At 39.8% G+C, this 20598-nt stretch overlaps 1 protein-coding gene across 1 annotated transcript in view; it reads left to right on the forward strand.

Moving 5' to 3' along the window:
- Positions 1-20598, forward strand: part of PARD3B (par-3 family cell polarity regulator beta) — a 399588-nt gene that overhangs the window by 277883 nt on the left and 101107 nt on the right. The gene's annotated exons all lie outside the window — the stretch shown is intronic.

Raw genomic sequence — 20598 nt, forward strand, 5'->3', positions numbered from 1 at the left:
GACAAATGTCTTTGATTAGGGTGTTTTTTTGGAGTGGCCGTTCAGAGGCAACCTTCTTCTATACTCTGCTGTGTCTCATAAAGAAAGGTTTTTCGCATTAGTGAAGCACTTAATTACATCAGAGCAGCATAGGTGCTTTGGGTTTTAGACTTATTTGGACTGTAAAAGTGAAACGTAACAAATGTTACCATCTGCTATTCTCATCTCCATCCTTTCCCCCTTCCCTCCCTGTGCCCCAGCAGTCTCTCTTCTTCTGTTTCATCCTTATTGTCTGATTCAAAATCTTGTCAGGGTACTTAAGGCATGTAGTAGCTTCAAGGCATGAAGTAGATCAGCTTTTCCCAGGCAAGATTCCACACTTGTTCTGTGAATTAAGGGTTTCTACAAAGGTTAGCCAGAACTGTAACAGCACCTTTTTTTTTTTCTCCCTGAAAAATAAACTTGACACATCTGTCTTGTCTGAGGACTGGAAATTTCTGGCTTCATAGAGGAAAATGTGTCACTGTGCTATATGCCGTCTGACCTAACTGTTCGAGAGATTTTTGTTCCATTTATCTCTTACACGCTTTATATAATGAAGGAAGTCTCCCTAGGCATGATCAGCCACAGAGAGTGAGTGAAACATAATGGTTTCAATCAAGGTTTCTGCTAACCCAAGTTAGTTGTTACTCTTCAGTCAAAGGTGCTAGCTTTCACCTTGGAAACCAGTAATAATTATTCTATTCACAGACATTTTGTAGATTTTCACTAGCCACTGGTCACAACCTTGTTCTCAAATTTGTAAGATGCTTTTTTTTTTATTTTGAATCCTAATGTTTTATCCCTTTCAGAAAATTAACCTCCCTGTGACCTGAATTTCTGGAGTTCTGTGATGATCTCTGATGTGAATATCTTGATAAGAAATGCTGCAAATTTCTTTTGTATCAGCCAGACCGTATTCCAAGCATGTGTGAACCCAATTCCAGCAAGCTTGGGTTACTGCTTTTCTTGTAGAAATCTGTCCATGGCTTGAAAGAACTACCAAAAGAATTGAAGCAGAAAGCCCTAAAACTCATGTGTTGCCCAGTTTATTGTTACTAAATTATGTTCAAGAGCCCATTGTTTCATCTCCAGGCAAGATACAAAAATCGGAACCTAGCTGAAGATATTTCAGGGAAGGATGAGGAAGGCACTGAAAAGCGTTAGTGATTTTTTGAAAACTTAATTTAGTTTACCTGCATGCCCAACCTTGGCACTGAGATTGTTTTCCAGAGAGCCCAGAGTATTCGAAGTGGTTGGCTGTTGCAGGTTTAAGGACCCTGGAAGCCCTGGCTTCTCCCAGCAGGCTGCAGCTGCCACAGAGCAGCAGCCGTGCTGCTGGCAGTGGAGCAGGGTGATAGAGAAGGGTTCTTGGGTTTCCTCCTGGCTCCCTCGGGCAGCTCCTCAGCAGACTGCTCAGGGGCTGCTCTGGACGGCTCCTTCCAAGGCTCTGGGACCCAGGAGGGCAAAAATGCTGGGCTGCCCTGCAGCTACAGATAGTAAGGTCAGACTTCTTCAGGGGAAGTTGGCATGCTGCTGAAAGGCATAGCAGAGGACTTTCTTACTTGATGTTAGATTGATGTCGCATAGGATTCTGTGTGGGACTGCACACCCTATCTTCTTCATAGAAGTTGCCAAAGCAAACAGCAACCGCACCCTAAAAACTGATCATTTAAAGCTCATGTAAAAAGAAAGGTGTAGCAAGGCTTTCTTTGGCACCACATAATGTTACAGATTGTCTTTGTCTAGTAAACATTCATTGCAGGCATTTTTGATTTTTAATGTCCTGCATTTCTGCAAACAGGTTTCATGTGGTCAAGGCATCACGCTGAAGGTAATTACCTTTGTGGTTTTAGTTGGGTTGTTACTACTGACAGAAAAAAGAAATGCTTTGTGTCTTATCTGAGCAGGTATGTGTGTATACTTGTGCAGTTTCTTCTTCCTTTGCCTACTTCTGGTAGTAGTTATCTGACAATTATCTGGATGGTCCAGGAGCATAAAACAGGGGTGAAGAAAACCTGCTTTTTTCTCAGGGCTTTTATTTTTCAAGCTGCATCTACCTTTTTCAGCCTATATTTTTTTAGCTAAACATAAACTAGAAGACCCGTTTTATCCTACCTGTGTGGGGAGAGCGAACAAGAGGGTATTCTTTATGTGCTACGTGATTGTTATTCTTTTGTAAAGGAGTGATAATAAACACACTTCTTGTTAAAGAGGATTCATATTAGTGCAGGACTGCAGCATTGATCTGGTCAAAGACTCTACTTTGCAAGCAGAACTTAGATATCTGTAATAGCACTACAAGCTGCTTTTGTATCTGTGTGTGGCAATGAACTTGCAAAAGATCTTCTTTTTTATTTGAATACTCTTAATTTCCTTTGCTCCTTCTGTGATAAAAAGGACTTGAAATAAAATAATGTCGCTGCTAGGGTTAAATATTTCACTGTGGAAAATCTTACATCTTAGAGCTAAAAGCTACCTGCATAAAAGAGGATAAGTAAGCAGCGGTAAAAATGTGCATTTATAAACAGAGAACAGCAAGGCCTACAAAGAGTTGTGAATATAATTATCAAAATGTCAACAAATATGCAGATGTTTTATAATATGGCTCTTACTGGATGACTCTGTACTCCAGCTGAGTCTTTAGAGATGAACTGTAAATTCTTCCGTTCTTTCTCCTGCTTGGACTGCTCCATTTCACACATGCAGGTTTTAAAGTATTTCTTTGAAACTAGCTTTACAGATGACCCTAGTTCGTCTCCCTGGGGTTGTGTGAAGTCCATATAAACAGAATGGGGATGCGTAAGAGGCATTTATAATCATTCTGTGAGAGGCCTACGACTCGGTTTGGAGGTGGAGAATGTGTCTAAGGTACGGAAAGCTTAATTGACGGCCTTAAAAAAAACCAGCAACGAGTAACCTGATAAATGGCACAGACTGTTAATTAGATGTCTAAATTTACCAATTGTGTCAGGAAAATTAGGACAGTGGGAACAATATGTCCCTAAGCTGCTCACTAAACAACTGCTGTGCTACTTATTTATATTTATCTGATGAAAAAGTACGTGCTGAAAGGAGCACAGGAGGAAATCTCTCCTCTCTCGCTAGCTGGAAGCTCCCAGACCTCTATTCTCACAAGGCCTCTGTGTCCTGATATTCCCTTGTCTGAACTGATCATTGTAATATGTGGCCGCAGGAAATATTAAGCTGTTAGAGAATGTTGATAGTGTATGTACAGGAGGGAGCCATGGGGGACTTCTAAAGCCTAATCTAATGCTCAGTGAAGACAATTTACAAATTCCTGTTTGTTTCATCAGGAACTGGGTTGGGCCCACATTGATGAGAGAAAGGGAGAAGTTAGTCTCCTAGTCAGGATTCTTATTTAAGTATGTACATATTTAAATAAGTCAGTATTGCAAAATATGGGGTATTTACATATATGGGTATGATTATGTGCATATTTAAATATATTTATAGCTAAGTAGGCAAACATTTACATACGTACCTGAGAAAAGTGCCAGTTCCCCCCTATGGAGGAGCCTGGTTCCCGGGTGGCTGGCTGCCCTGTGCCGACGTTGTGAGAGCCTGGCTGGAAAAGGTCAGGAGATGCTTCTTGCAAGCAGCTCCCAGCCATGGAATACACCGTGACTCCCTTCCCATTGCTCCTGTTGCCTTGTTGTTTTCTGCATCTGCAGGGTTCTGGGGAGATTATAATTTCAGTAGTCACTAACTGACTGTTAATTAGGCAGAAGTGAGTTACTCGTTACATTTCTAAACTAGTCTTTACCACCCTTCCCTGCGTACCTGATACTAGGCAGGGCTAACTACCTAAGAGATAGTAATGGTGTTTTGAAAGATACCTTTTTTTTGTTTGTTTCTGATACTTGAAAGCGGTAACTTTCTATTTGTGTTCTCCCCAGAGCCTGCTTTGGGCTAGTTGGTTTGTTTTTAATTCAGAAAGGAGTTGAGAAAGGATACATTTGGAGCTGGGCTGCCCGTGCACTGCTTGGTTGAAGGTGCCTGTATGTGCAGTGCTGCTGGGCACTGGCTGTAGCCGTGCTGGGTGCTTGGCTGGCAGCCCTGCTCTCCTCTGCTTGCTCATACTCATCCAAGTGCTGCTGTGCCAGCCCCGATTTTTGGAGTACAGAATGGCTTGAGGTATTCGTCAGGCAGGTGATCGTTTGAATCCTTTCAAGGGAAGGTCAAGTACTTAACTCAAGCTTCAATATTAATAAGAGGAACTCAGGAGCATTACTGGCTGCAGAGTTGAGATGTAAAGGGAGAGATACTGGCATTATAGGGGTGGGAAAGATCTGGCTGAGGTTTTTTTGCAGCTGTGGCAGTGGCAAATCACAGTGGTATCTGAGGCAGCTGGAAGGAGTATGTTCCTGAGACAGAGCTCCCCAGCAATGGCTAGTGCTGATCCCCTGTATCCAGCTGCAGCTGATTCTCTACAGCTCTTGAAAAATTTTCACCACTAAAGAGTTAAAAACAGGAAAAAATACTAGCTAGGCTAGATTTATGGAATGTAGTCAAGTCTGCCTGCCCTACCTCATTATCAAGCAGAGCATTATGGACTTGTAGGTCTGTATAGGTGCATTTTTGGCATTAAATAAAAACGGAGTGAAATTTCCGCTGTGAACATGTTCTGCCTAGGAGAGGGATGCTGAAAAAGAAAATTGGGCAGCAGCCTTGCGACATCCTTTTTCAATGTGTTAATGTACAAGATCTGGTCTTTCCTGTGTGGTTTTTTGGGTTCTTTTAGGAGTTCAGATGAGAAGTTCTAAGGATTTATTGAAGTCAAAGTAGGTGGGAACAAAAAAGTTCTGACTATATTTATTATAGTCACTTTTCTTCAACTTTGGCGTGCACAATTTGCTCATTGCATGAAACAAGCTTTACTATACAATTAATGTCAGATCAAAATAGTCTTGTTTATTCTGATTTTAGTTCCACTTGTTCCAATACTGATGTATTTTTGTTGATAAAGAGGGAGAGGGGGAATCTTTTTCAGTGTGCTGCCTGCACACTTTTATCAGTGTGCAGGCAGCATAGCTGAATATTTGTTAATCTCATAGTAGCTGATATAGCTTGTTACCTCAACCTTAGCTTTAGCCCACGACCTCCAGCCTTTGCCCAGAAGAACATGTTTTCAGGGAAAGATTCTGTTTGCAACCTACTACTTCCTTGGCGGCCTCTTTACTGCTACTCTCCAACTGGAGCTCTAGGCTTTGTCTCTCTCCTAACTCTGTGGACTCTCACATTCTTCAGGTAATCAGGAGGCTTGCTGAACCTTGTGCACAGCAGCAGTGTTGAGTTTCCTTTTTGTTTTTCATTTGTTCTGGGAGAGGGTGACAGGCAGAAACAGAAGGAAGTCAGAGCCATGGGGATCCAAGCAGCTAAAGAAGTTTCCGCCATCCATTCTTGTATACATTTTTGCTGCTTTGCCAATGAGGCTTCTTTTCTAGTACAGAAGGATCTGTTACTATAGGATCCTATTCATTCCACTTAGAAGTGGCACTGTTTTCTTAATAATCACTTTTCTAAGATGTGGGAGAAAATTCATTCTTGCTTTGGTGCAAAAGCTTATAAAGCATATGGGGCAATGGGAGAGAACTCTGACAGCTTCTGCAGCTTTGGGGAGGCCAAACTTCGTGCCTTCGGAAGTCACCCTAGATAAGCAAAATTAAGAAGGGATGGGGAGAGAGGCATGCTTCACGCTGGTGGCAAAAGCCTGTTGAAAGCATCAGTTTTTCTAGTTTTGCAGTCTTTAGTGAGCTTTAGAGAGTTGTAGAAATGGACACATTCATTTACTCACATGGATTAAACTTTTGTTCTGTTGGTAGAGTGGAGATATCACAGAGTTTACATGATGGTGAATTCATGAGACAAGCCAGACTAGTTCTTATTTAACACTGAGCTGTCTCACTGAGTTCATCCTTCTTTTCTGTCTTAGTGTTTGATGACTTTCCAGGAAATAGGGGGATAGCTTGCACTTTTAATATTAGTGCTGTTTTAAAGCACTTACCTTGTTACGTAGTTCATATTATAAAATTTTAGAAAGCTCTGAACCTCTTTATAGTCATTATCATATGCTTTCTGACGGTAATATCAGTCTACACCAGCTCCCTCTTCTCCCCCCCCGCCCTCTGTCTTCTACCACATACACAAAAATACCAAAAAAAAAGTTGAAGAAAATATTCATCACTGAACTCTGGACCTGACAGTTCTCCAAGTTCAGTAGGTTTCACAGATGCTTGTCCTCAAGTAAGAAACTGTTCCAGTCTGTCTCAAAGTGAAGGATCTCAGCTGCTCGTAGTGTGATCAAGTGAAAAGCATTCTAGTGGGCAGCTGTGCTGGCCTGAAACAGTCACCAATAGCCTGAAGGGCACATGCAAGAATAGGGGTGAGCAAATGTACTCAACTCTCTGTCCAATGACTTTTGTAGATGCTATGCAAGGACAAGGATGTGCTGCAGTGGCATGGCTTACGCATGGCAAAGGTTTAGGTGAGACAATTTTAATAATAGATTATGGTTTGAATCTGAAAAGAAAGCTCAAAGAGCGGAGCTTCTTGCTGCCTCTCAAAGGGCACAGAGGCCAATGATAAAGTAACAAAAGGAATTTAAGCAGGACTTACAATTCTTCATCTTGTGAATAGGTGTTGCTGAGTTATTTTTGAGTCCTGATTTGGGGTTAGGTATAAGGTTCAGAAAAGGTGGAACACCAGTTTCTTGGAAACAGTTATTCAGGAGAGAAGGGGTCTAAGAGCTTGCTTTATTTCTCGAATATCAGGGGATATGATAAAGATTGGCTCAAAAAAACCCCGTCATTAATAGCATAAGTGATCTGGCTAAGTTTAATCCTGTGCTTAAGTTACTATTTAATGATGATAGGAGAGGCCTTTCTTGATTTATTGTAATGGTTTTCCTTTTAGAAGGACTTTTCCATGTCTTAACTAAATTGCATTGAGATTTTCAATGAGTTTTCTCTCTGTGTTTGATATTCGGAAAAATAATGCATCTGAGAAATATCTTCTTTTGTTGAAAGGAGACACGGAGTTTCTCTGCTGTGGTAACTTGAATACCACAGGACAAACACAGTGTTTGCATTTGTTCCAAGCAGCTGTTCTGTAAAATGGTAAACACTGCATCTACTGAGGGAATTAAAAAGATGGGCTAGAATGAAATAGACCTTTCTCCTTTGGCCCTGCCTCAGGGAAATGAACATTCCTTAGCATGTGCTGTGATTGGAACCACAAGAACATAGAAAGCCTATACTGTGTCTCCTAGGCCATGCTTAGATTCAGGAAAGTAACTACTGGAAAAAGGAGAAGGGATTTCCCAGCTGGGATATTACTAAGGCCTCCGTGTATATTTGTTTGTTGCGCTGATAAGTGAACACCATGTTCTTATTTGTCTTAATATGTTTTTTAAAAGTATAGTTAACAGAAATAAAATTAACTTGCAAGTCAAGATATTTATGGCACAGATGTTTGTGTTATTGGGCATCTCTCTCGATACTAGCGTTTTCTCTTCCCCAGCCATCTTCCCCCGCAACAGAAGTCACACAGATATTTGATGTGTGTTCATCCCACGTGTATGTTTTCCTTGTCTTTTTTTTTTTTTTTTTCTTAAGCCTAAATACCACATCTAAGTTATTTTATATTCAAATCAACAAAAACCAAATATTTTGCACCTTGGTACAGTTAAATCCATTGTTTACTTTCTTCCCTTGTCCAAGGCATTTTGCTTCTCAGACTCTCCATTCCACCTTCTGGGTATTTCTTGAGCAAGTTGAGAACCATTTCTTTACCTTTCCCTTTTCATTGCAGTTTCAAACAGTGCTAGTCACATTGAATAAGACAAAACTCTCTCTGTTCCCTGCATAACATGAAAGTCCTCTGTTTGGAGCCAAATTTCAACCAATCTGTTAAGTACTAGCGATTTTTGTTAAGGATTTCCAATAGCAGCACTGGGGCATTAACTGGCTTTTACTACTCAGCTTATTTAGAGAATATGCCAGCTAATTGCTAGAGGAAGTATGTCTAACAGCACAAAAAATGTAGCTGTCAATTCCAGCTATTGTGAGTGGACGTGGGGGAATGTTTTTTCCAGGTGTACAGCTTCCCAGTTGTTGAAATTCAGGACCTTGGATTTGACCATGATTTCTGCTTTACATTCCTATGTCCTGTTTCTTCTTTTTTCCAAGGATCACAGGACTATGTTTATAGTGATACTTGTCTATTCAGCAGCAGCTGGGAAAGAGACAAGGGTACAAGGGAACAGCTATGTACGAGTGAGACAGAAGATGGCAGGAAATTGTATGACTGGAGAGAAAGAGATAAAAGGGTCTCATTTCCCCACATGAGAAGAAAAACAAAATTGAGGCCAGGCAACTGGGCTTTTTAGTTTTAGCACCATAAGAAAATAGCAGCATTAAGGCAATCAATAATGCAGCTTCATCTAAAATTCTGTACATCTTTGGTGCAGTTGTGCACAACTATTATATGAGAGTACAAAGATAACTCAATTATCACGACAAAAAATCTGTTTTAAATGTTGTATCTAATAAATAGAAAGAAGTAGTGGTAAAGAGAGATCAAATAATGAGTGGTATATAGTTGATAAATTAGACACCCTTTTCACTGTTTGTCATGTTAGAAGACCAAGGATACAGCCAAGGAAAGGGAAATCGGGATCACAGAATGATATGGAGTTGGAAGGGACCTCTGGAGATCATCTAGTCCAACCCCCCTGCCAAAGCAGGTCCACCTAGAACAGGTTGCACCAAGATGCCTAAGTTAGTTCGCAGTCAGGTCTCTGATTTGTTTTACAGATGAAGTACTTTCAGCGAAACATAATTCATCAACTGTGAGCGCTCATGTGGTGAAATTTGTGTTCATGTTGTTGTGGGGGCTTTTTATGCAGTAAACTTTCGGACCTGTGGCTAAAACATGTATGTTCAAGAAGTGCAGTGGCTTCTCCTCCCCTCTGCTTGTTGAAGGTAGTTTTTAAACAATGAGTTATCAAGTTAGAAGTATAAACAATACATATAATCAGTTGCAGTTAATGATGAATAAGCAGAATGTTCATTGTAACAAATACCGGTTGTGTTAAGTTCATGGGTAACCTGTAAGCCAGAGTTTCTCCCTTCAAATTGTTTGATAGACAAAGGCTAATAACTAATACAATTGGGAGAAACTGTGGTTGAATTAGGCACAGTTGAAATCCAAAAAAAGTTAAGTTCTTTGTCTGACTACACACCCTAGAGTAGTTTTTTATCAACACCATTTAGCTTTTATTCATGCAGTGATACTGTTTTCTCCTGTCATTTCCTGTGTTAGAAGTTTTAATGAAATGAGTGACAGACTTCATCTGTGTTCTTCAGCCTTCTATACTGCTAATGGGCTTTGAATTTAACATTTGTTTTATCACCCTCATAATTAAGCTTTTTTTTCAGACTAACTTTTTTGTGCTGAGATGATAACGTGCAGAATTTGTAGGGTATCTGTGCTCATTTTGGTCACTAGGTAAAATTAGCACCAGTGGTTTAGTGCTGCAAGTGGGTGAATGGGTGAATATAACTTCAGGACATGAAGGCGTGGGGGTAGTGAGAAAAGAAGTCACAGCCTTTGCGTGGTGAACAAAGCATCGCTGTATCTGAACAAGAAAGCAAAGAGATTTTTTCCCTACGTTGTCACACACAAATTTAACAGACTGGCAACATAAACACCAATAACAAATAATTCTTCTAAAAATAGTGTATAAACATCTGTGGCAGGGAGTCAATGTGTGAAAGGCAAGAAATGTGCAAGGAGGAAAAAGTTTTGGGAATCTGGGCTGTTTATGTTGTTTGTGCAACTTCAAGCTCCGTGGTTGTAATAGCCAGTAAAATAAAAGTACTTCATGGTTTTAAGCAGTGTTTTAGCAATTTTCTCTGACCTTATCCAGTAAAATGTATTTCTCTATCTGATTGCTCCAGAATTGCTGCTTTTAAGATTCAAGAAACAGAAGTGATTGCCAGGTCTTCACTGAAACCTTATAAAGAAAGCTTCTGGCGCATAGTTCACTATTGAAAGCAGATATGACAGAGCTGTGTAGTTCATGTAATTGACTAAAAATTTCAATCACTTAGTTCTGATATTTCTTCTTTATTTATAAACTGGCACTGAGGAAAAGTTTTTAATATGTTCAGTCTAGTTTCCCAGCCTGATGAGAGAGTCTATTGTGTAGCAACTGGATGAAGCATTTCCCATCCTGAACCCTTGTCCTTTAGCTGCCAGAGCCACATTTTGGGAGTATGTTGGAGAGCGTTGCTTTTTCCTGTATTGATTAGTCACTCTCTTAGCATGAAATTGGGAGTGCAGTCCTGGAGGGTTAGCAGTCTTGCTGACTTTTTTTATACATGCCGTCTAGGATTACCTTGGCTGAAAATAACCAGTAACCAAAAGCCACAGTGTATGAGAGTTGAAAATACTTTCTTAAATTGCTCTTAAATCTTAAACTCAGCTATAACTAATCAATTTGATTTCTAGTAACAATTTTCAAAATCTAAAAAAAAATAGTGGCAAAAGATCTTGGCACAGACAGTCTGAAGCTCATCTTCCCTGAATATCGTCACTTCCCAGCTCCTGCTCCTGACATTTTTCTTCGTGTCAGTTTTTCTGTACCGAGGAGAACAGGGAAGGGCTTCCTCTTGAGATTTGTGGCAGAAGTTTTTGCTTAATTAACTGGCAGAGAGGCTGCCTGAGAGTGACAGACAGTGCCTCCTTCAGTCCCCAAGTGAGTGGTGTTAATTTCCGGCAAAATACGGGGGAACATATTCCCATCAGTATGTCCACACAACTCTAACTGATGCTAATGAGAACTGGGTGCTTGTATCAAAGGGGAAATTGCTCTCTGTGTGCTATGGCTGCATCCTAAATCAGTGAACGGTGGAATTGCATCGTTTCACTGGTTCTGTTTTGATGCATCATGTCTTTCAGAAACTTCATTGTTTTGGTTTTTTTTCTTCCATTGCTATAGTTGTCCTAAGCCAAGTTTTCCTAAGAAAACCACAGAATAATCTAGTATCAGATTTGTCAGTATGCCACATAAAATGCACTAAAGTTGGGATATCTGGGAAAATAACAGAGGGAATTTTGGCAGGTCAGACTGGTTCTTCTGGACTTGCTCAAAAATCGCGGTGAATTTGTTTTATGTGGGCAGTTGTTTGTCTTAAAGCTTCCTTTGGTACTATATGAAAGTGATTCAGCCCCCTAATCCATCACTGGAAATCTCTGCTACCATGCAGGACACTTAAAGGAATCACGTTTTCAGTTCTAATTGATAGCCACTGTTTTGACAGGCAAACAGATTTCTCCTCCCAGTGGCTTCATGCAAGTGGCCTCTAGCAGACCTTACCATTAGCACAATTCTACTGAAAAGAATATACAAGCTAATAATAAATCTGTAGGGAAGGATGCTAACCACGAACTACTATGTCTAATTAGTAGTGTACAATAGCCAAGGCCAGGGGGAGAAGGTGTTATTTATCAGAAGGTCTGGTTTTGACAGTTTAAAAATGCAAAACCATCTATTATTTATTGTGTTGAAACACATCTTTCAAAATACAGTATATATAACTCCACTTTTATTTTGGCATTGTTTTGAATGCTACTGCTTTGTAAAAATGTTAGCTATAGTAGAGGCTCAGAGGTGGAATTTGTGGTGCTTTAACTTTAAAAGTTCATTGTGAAACCTAAACCCAGGTTATCTTAGGTGTTCTCTTTGCCTTACAAGCTTCCTTTCCTATTCAAGACCTCTCCCTCTTCTAAGTCTTCCTTCGAAAGAGTCTCTTCACTGTGTACTATCTCTTAGTTCAGCATTTCTCAAGCACTCAGCAGTGCAGAGCTAATGCATCCCGCTGAGAAAGAGTGGAAACCGTTTTTGGTAGCTCAGCTACTGCAGAGATCGCTGCATGTCTCTGCCGCGTATTCCTGCCCAGTGCCTCAGAGGCAGGACTGCTGGTTCCCAAGACACATTCCTTTCGTGACTCTCCAGTCGAAATCTCCAGGAAGAAGTATTTCTGTAGCAGTGCAGCAGTAGAGCATATGAAAGGAGCGTGGAGCAAGGAGGGGCAGCGTGAGTGTGTTAGGAGAGAAAGAGGAAATGACTGAGCAGAGAACTTAAAGCAGTTGGACGGGGGGAACAGTCAAGGGTAAAAAGCATCGTAGCAAATTGGTTGGAAAATGAGGCAGGTAGATATGCAGTGATAATGTAATCATATTTCTAAGGTGATTAATAGAGAAAGAGAGTAGGACCTTTTAAACCAGTCAAGTAATTTTTACCCATTGTGTCTCAGTTTCTTCATTTGTAGAGTGGATATGGTGATATATGCTCAACATTAATTGATCACTAGAGAGCCACTATATTCCCATAGATAACGGAGCTTGGTTGGGTGTTGTCTCAGTTGAAACATAGGGGAGTCCTCTGTATTCCTGCTGTATTTCAAGGGTCATGTTTTTCCTGAAGATCTCGTTTGAACCTGCAATGAGTGATTTTCACTGCATGGAAGTCAGGTAAGCCCCAACAAATCCCCACTGTGGCACGTAGGGGAAGGAAGGCACACGGTTTGGTTGAGAAGGTATTGCAGTGGTGAGATGATTAGCAAGTCAGACACCTGGAAGTATCATGGCTCTGAATGCAAATGTAGGAGGTTTTCAGTTTTGTTTTGCAAATTTCACGTATTTAATTTGCCTCATGAGTTTTGTATCTACAGTTCTGGTAATGTCATGGTTGCATGTTGTTTTTCTGTAGCCAAGAGGGCTGACCAAAAGTTTTGTAGTGTGACTGGAAATTCTCATGTAGTGCCTCTGTAGCTGAAATGCTAAGAAAAGCACCAAATACCATGAGAGTTATGAGAAAAATGGAAAGTCCTTCTCCTTATAAACATGCATAGTACATAAATGTATTATACATACATATGTAGCTGATAGTTTGGTGAATTCTTGGGTCATGTGGCTAGAAGTTGGGGAAAGAAACAGAGGAGAAAGCATGAAACGGAAAGAAAAAACTCAGCAGCCTGTTCTTATCAAGTTTGGCAACCAAAGAGCTGTCTTTTAGCTCTCTTCAATTCGTCTTATCCCTGTTGCACCTTCAAGTGGTTCTCAGTTACCTGCAGAGGGCTAGAGGTGCTGGTGGGACACTGAGGCATGCTGGCTCTCACATGACTGCAGAATTTCCAGACCCACATCTGAGAAAACCACAAAGTCAGCAAGTGGTTCTGTAGGGGCAACTGGCAACATCCACAGACTGCACAGGGGGGCTCTGTCTCCTACTTTGTTTTACTGACTGAACCATAGAGGAATAAGTTCAGTCAGAAACTGCATTTATCTTTTTCCTGCATGGTAGAGAATAACAAATTCCTGGAAAAATTAGTAGCTAGCCTAACTGCCTGCATTGCTCTTTCTTTTCTTTTAGTGGAGGGATGAGAAAATGGGTGACTATCAAATGGGAATGAAGAAAGCAGAGTCAGTGGTTTAATACTCTAGTCCTTTTCCCTTGCTTTGAGTATGGAGATACCATGCCCAGGACACAGGTGTGATTATCTTGTTCCCCTGGGGTTGGCAGTTTGGCATTTGCAGACTCCGTACAGAGCAGCCATAGCTACGTTTCTGTGCACTGTCTGGGAGATAATTAGTATTCACTTCAGAAGAAATTACTTCCCTGTAGGGTGGAACCAAGAGGGGAAAATGGTGCTGAATGAAAGTAGGGAACAATAAGAATATATGGAAACAATTCCTTACTTGGGTGGAGGTTCATTCCACAGTCTGATGGACAAGCAGGCAGGGCTTGTTGAATTGGACAGCCTACAAATCATTTTTTTTTTCCTTCTTCTGATTAAGCTGTAAATCACAGCTGTGCTCCATTATTGCAGTTTTTTATTCTTTGATGTCTGTGATGTGGTATGCCGAATTGTTGTACTGGTGACCAAAGAGACCAGCAACATGGTCATCAGATGATTGAATCATCATTTCATGGAAACATCATTTCATTTCATGGAAGCATCATTTCATGTTGAACACATAGCTGCTATTCAACATCACGATTTTCCTGGTCAGATAATAATACTGATGGCCTGTCTTCATAAATGCTATCTCCAACGGGCTATCTCAGGCTTCCTCAGCATGTTTTTTAAAAATAAGTTCATAGCTGCCTTCTGCTGTATTTACATAATAGCTGACGAGAATTATTCCATTCCATTGATTCAGTAGATGAACTTTGTGGTTTTGCAGCAACCTCTTCTAATTAAGGTGGCCCATCTTAAGGTACTGTCACGTTCCTTGGTTTTTGTCTTTGCTCATTTCATATGCTGTGGAAGTAAGATTTGATATATGCTACTGATGGACAGAAATACCCCAACAGTAAGGATTTCCTAATACCTAATTACCAGAATGAGTTACAGTAACTGACTTCTGTGTAAATTAAGAGCAAGTTCCAGATTTGGAAAATAAGGGGCTCAAAAGCCTCCAGTCTTTTATCTGATACTGAAACACAGACAATGATACCAGCAATGGAGATTTTCTTTTATTGCTGTCCACGTGGTTGATACTCTCAGAGTAAACTTCACTGTGTAAGTTAGGGCTTCCGTTTGACATTTCATTTCTGCACATGAGCCTCTCCATTGAAGATTACAGATTATTTACCTGTGAGGTGTTACAGCAAGCAGCTTCTCGGCTTTGGTGCTGGGAATTCTTTCATTAGCCCTTAAGTCTGTGAACAATGTGATGATCCAAGCATTAATACAAATGTGATTAACTGCCTTTTCTCAGCTTTGTTTGCTTTGTTCTTCTGATGCCTGCAAGTTACATAATAAGTAGCATGTACAGGGTATGCATTAAAGGCAGTTCCCCATTGTAGCAGGCAAATTTATTTTCCTTTTAGCAAAACTTCAGTGGGGAAAAAAATTGCACTGTTGATTTATTTTGAATGAACTCCTGGAAGGCTTACTAAGTATGCCATGTGGAAAGCTCCTTGAAGTGCTGAGGGTTAATACTCTCTGCTCTTAATTTCAAATTCCAGATAAATATGGTTTCAGCTTTGATCCTATCTGGACTAATTCTTTGTCACTGTACTAATTAATTCAGCATGCTGCAGAAAAGATGCTAATTTGGGCATCAAAGAAATAAACGGGTGGGGGAGGTTGTGTTTAATCAGAGTTGTTAAAAAGATAAGTTTTACTCCCATTAGACTGGATCTGGAAGCTCAGTCATTTTAGTCTCTCTCCAGCAGCCTGATACAGTAAATTTATTACAAAAAAAAAAAAAGGCACTTGTTCACTTAATGTTGTCATAACAGTAGCAATGTATATTGGTGGTAATAATGTGGATTTCTTTATATTTGCATTTTTTACCTAACCTTGTCTTTTCCTGCTGACCATGACCAGTTTAACTCTGAATACAACATTAGAATAACGTGGATTATCTCCCAAAATAATTTGAAGATGGCTAAGTATGAGGATGCTCACAATCATGAAGTTTAGCTACATTTGCAAAATACAAATAATAATCATAGCACAGAACACTTTACTGAATTGTCGTGTACCTCCATTGATACAATAAATCAGAGGTTAGGTCATTTTCCCTTTTCATGGGAGCTATTTTTGATTGTGTAAATTATTGTTCTCTGTGGAAAGCTGCTGCTTTCTTTTCTTTTCCAAATCTCTTTCCAACTTACCAAGCAGCCCAGCCTAGCAGTGGTGGTCCCATTTTACCCCTTGCTCTCCCTTTCCCCAGAATTTGAGGCACTACCCACCTAGGAGCAGGGGGCAGAATGGGCTGAAAAAATGGCCATCTCCTGTCTTCATCATCTTGTCAGGGCTTTTCTCTTGCCCTGACAAAACAGGGAGGCCAGGTCAAAACCTGCACCTGGGCAAGGCTTTGTCATAAGGACTTGCTGCAATAGGTCTTGTACACTGGGGCATCCCAGTGGTGGATGGGATGAAGGGACTGCAGCCTCCACAGAGGGAATGGGATCCAGTTACTGGGAGCAAGGGGCTGGCAGTGGGGCAAGGAAGAGAGATGCTCACCCCTTCTGTCTCTTGGGCCCCCACAAGAGAAATTTAAATTGTGTCATAGAGGTATTTTCATCTTCTTGGATAACAGGAGAGATTTGAATAGCGTTGCCCAGCCCTTGCTGTGTGCACTCCATCCTCAAAATGTCAAAACATGTTTTACCAAAGCAAGTTCTCTTCTTTCTGTCTTTTTTTCAGTGGTTGCAGAGTTCTTGGTCCCACTGGTGTAATACTCAATGGCATGCTTCTGCCCAATAAGTAAACATTTAATAACAAACCTTTTAGGTATTTAGAGAGCCACTAAAAAGGTAAAAGATGTATTTCATTAATGCTGCTATTAACATAAATGTAAAAGGAGCCTGTAATCACCAACAAGTCTGACTCACTAAGGATCTTTATGGCAATGTTTAATACTCTGTAAAAGTGTATGTATGAAAGTGATTAATCAAAGCACAGCACTACTTCTAGAGTATTTCTTCTACTGTAAAGTTGAGTGATAAAATAACTTAAAACACACGGCAGTAGTGGCAGTTAATAAGCATTTTATAGTCCCTGTGTGGACCTGAAAATCATACCTTATTAGTATCTTTATCTTTCTTGCTCACTCGTTCATTCTTACTTACATTTAAATTTAATTTTAAGGGTTATTTCTAGTCTTTCATAAGGGAGCTGCTTTAATAATCTCAGCATTTTTCCCCGTTTGCTGTGAAATGACTAGAAGCCAGAGCTTTTGTTATATGTACTTTACAAATCACTCTGGTTTTTTTACAGATCATTTCTGGAGATGTCAAGATTTTATGACATTGTTAGGCTTTGTATCTTGCTTGACTGTGTCATATGCCCTGTTGAATTATTTCCCCGCAGATGTTTGCAATTCTGTTATGTCCCCAGTTAGCTGCAGTGACACCTACTGATCTAGGGCTACTGAATTAGCTAGAAAATCCAAACTTCTGAATTTAGTCAGGGTTCCAGCCACCAGATGTTTCTCCTGCTTAGAAGTCCAGGACTTTATAGACCTTCCTGCTTTTTAATCCTTGAAGCAAATATCAGCACATTTGAGATCTGGAAGCTCATGGCTCCGCGCGGAAACGATGTGTTGCCATGACCACAGCTTTAGGTCTTGCATGTAAGACGTTTATCCCAAGTATAACAGAGCAGGCCTGTAGGAGGTTTGTTCTAATTTTTATTCCTTGAAAGCCTCAAAAAGAAGCATGTGTATGCTTTAATGCTATAGCCGATTGAATGGCAATAAATACTGCAAAAAGACAACACACATTTGATATTCAGAGGCTTCATTCATTTAATGTTTCTAAGGGGAAAAATGTTAGTTATTTGTGGGACACCCATATTTTCCTTTGAAATTTATAGAAATAAGGTAGGCCCTCACTCTTGCACAGCGTGTTTTCAGCTGCTTTATGTGGGCTGTTTACATAAGGATGAATTACTCTGAGGTCTGATCACATAAAGAAAATCCCTTTATACTTTTGTTTACAGGAGGACTATGCTCTGAGTAGTTGGTATATTAATTTTCTCAATTGAAAAGTATGCTAAGATTATTAGGGCTTTAACTTCTTTAATAGTACTTCCCAGGCGCTTACAGTGCATAATCAAAGAACTGGGGCAGTCACTCAAACAATCTGGGAAGATACAGGTTTATTTCCTTACTGGTGTTATGATTACAAGTGGCTTCATTTGACATAAACTGATTATTGATGGATGTGGAATTAGGATACAGTTGATCCATTTGTTTCCAGGTCTTCTAGTTATATTTTTCCGTTTGCTGCATAAAGTTTTCAGAGTATCAATTCTTTCAGATACTAAGTTGAAGAGAATTTTTCTGTGCACAGTGTAGCAAAACAGACCCTTTAAAAATGCCTCCCATACATTTTTCCATTAATGTTTTTAGTCTTCTATCAGTAGTGTTAATACGGAAGTCAGATTTTACCACAATCCTATTATTTGTTGCCTGGAGAATTGGAATCTTCAAATCCAACAGCCATTCAGTTTTGGTAGAATTTTAGTATGGATTTGAATAATTCCATAGTATAATTTTGACAATAGATTTTATCCTGTCCTTGTTGAATCCTGTAGAGGGGCTCACACTGATACCAATGTGAACAGGATCAAACTCAGTTGGGCAACAAGTACTCTTACTTCTTTTTTTGTTGTTGTTGTTGTTCCTGTAAGCAGTATAGAACCAATTACAATGGGTGGAAGTTAATTTTATCATTGGAAGCCCATAGCAATTAGAACACATAAGTGAGCAGACCATAAATTTTAGGACAGGGTATATAAATTCAGACAGAGATGATACTGGGATTTTTGTGGCTTAATGTTGTCTACTCTATATTGCGTTCTTATTGGTGTTAAATTTTTGCTTTTTTTAATTTTTAATGTTTGTGCAATATTTTTGTTAAGATGAAAAACACATTACAATAATAATAAAAGAGAACAGCTTTTTATGGTGTAGCAATGTAAAAAGAGGACAAAAATCTGAACATTTCTGTAGCCTTGAGCTGTATGCTGTGTACTTAGTATAAGAGGTAAAAATTGTAAGTCTGCACAAATCCCATCTGAATCCAAAAATAGCAAAAAACTAAAGTTGTTTTCATCAAAACCATCTCACTATTCCCAATTTATAATTATTACACTGGAACTTGCCAATTTCATCACAAGAGCATCTCTACCAGCAAACAGCACTCTTTTTGCTGAGATTCGTCATGTTGGCAGTTATTACAATCAAAATTGTCACTTTATTTTATTTAAAATGTATTTGCCTGGTAAGCAAAAAATAATACCTACACTTGAAAGGGACGTATGTTAAATATTTTTTTTTTACATTTCTCTTGAGCAAGCAACATATCCTACTCCAACTCCCTGTGGCAATACAAAATGCCCAAGAATAATGTTTTCAAAATCAATATGTACTACAGTTGAATATGAGGCTCCACAAACCCATAATTGAAACTATAAGAGAAAAGCAGGCAGATTGAATATAAACAAAGTACCAGAGTTGGATTATGACCAAGATGCAAGTGCTAATACAGCCTCTCTTGAGAAAACTGCCATGAGACCTTCCCAGCATGTGCAAATGTTAGAAAGCAGAGGTGTTTCAGGTGCAGCCTGCTGGTGCTCATCCCCAGGCAATTTATTGTTTGGCTGCCTGACATCTCTGTAGAGAGCAATATATGCAGAATTTCATCAGGCTTTTCTTTTTCACCTGGGTCATCTCGTCTATGTGAGCCCTTTTCACTTGGTAACTTCTCACTCTGTATGTGCAACCTCTGTCTCTGTCTTGTGTTTCTCGACTGCTGCCTTCACTGCCACCACCACTCTCTGATGGGGTTTGTGGCTCCACAGTCTCTCGGGAGTGCTAGACCTCAGAAAGCAGCAATGGAATCAGCGTGCTATCTTTCTGGAAGCACTGCAATGAGTTGGGACCCATAAAAAAAGAATCAAAGATTCTTTGTAGATGAGGTGTATGTATATTTTGATCAGAGGATCCCTTAAAGAACGTAAGACACCATCCATCTCTATTACCACACATAAGAAGGAAGAGAAAACCATGCACTGAGATATGACTCTTCCTGCTCCCCAGCACAGTCCCTGGCAGAGCCAGGATAAAGGATCTCACATTATTACCTGTAGTTTTTGCCCTTCTTCTCATTAGTACCACACACTATGTATCTGTCTCTCACACCCATCATTCCCTTTCTAACCAAGTTCTTATTGTCTGGAAGACTTGCAACAGAGTGCCTAAGAATTTCATTTGACCATAAGCTCAAAGTTATTGATTAAATTCACAAAATAATTGGATCATTACCTTATGAGCCTGACGGAATATTTGCAAGATTTCTGCTTTGGTCAGAGGAGAAAACTAAAGTCAATGATTTACAGCTTAAGTATATGCACAGTAGTTCAGCTATTCCACTTGAGGCAGTTTGGGCTGACATGAAAAATAAAAAGGGTAAAAGAAAGATCACCAAGGCAATGCTGCAGATTTTCACAGAAGAGTTTGCAGTTTTGAGTCAGAGTAGTTCATTTGCAATATGGTATACTTAATGACGAAATCATTTCTTTACATTGTTGTCATGCGTGCATATTAATATGTATGGGAAGGCACAGATTGATCATTTACTTTTTTGGCCCATAATTCATGAGCATATTTGACATACTTGACCCCAGTATTCTGTCTAGCTTCATCAAAAATGAAATGTAGCTCCCCAGTTCAGTCACCTTTTATAGGTTGTGTAAAGCAGACTTATGTTATGCATCTTTGTGCAGTATATAGAACAGTGGGACCCCCGAAATGATTGGGGTCTCTGGAGGACTCTCACAGCATAAATATTACATGATGGTATATTGCTAGGCAGAAAGAAAAACCCAGAAGTACCTTAAAAAAGAGCTCTTATGAACTGTCTAGTTTTGTACTTTCAGAATATAGCAAGATTTTATTCTTTCTGATTGCATCCTCATTTAAACAAAGAACAAATCCTTAAATTAAGGCCAAACATGAGTGAGAGCC

The sequence above is a fragment of the Calidris pugnax genome, unplaced genomic scaffold (genome assembly GCF_001431845.1).
Source record: "Calidris pugnax isolate Ruff unplaced genomic scaffold, ASM143184v1 scaffold103, whole genome shotgun sequence".
In the NCBI taxonomy this organism is placed as follows: domain Eukaryota; kingdom Metazoa; phylum Chordata; class Aves; order Charadriiformes; family Scolopacidae; genus Calidris; species Calidris pugnax.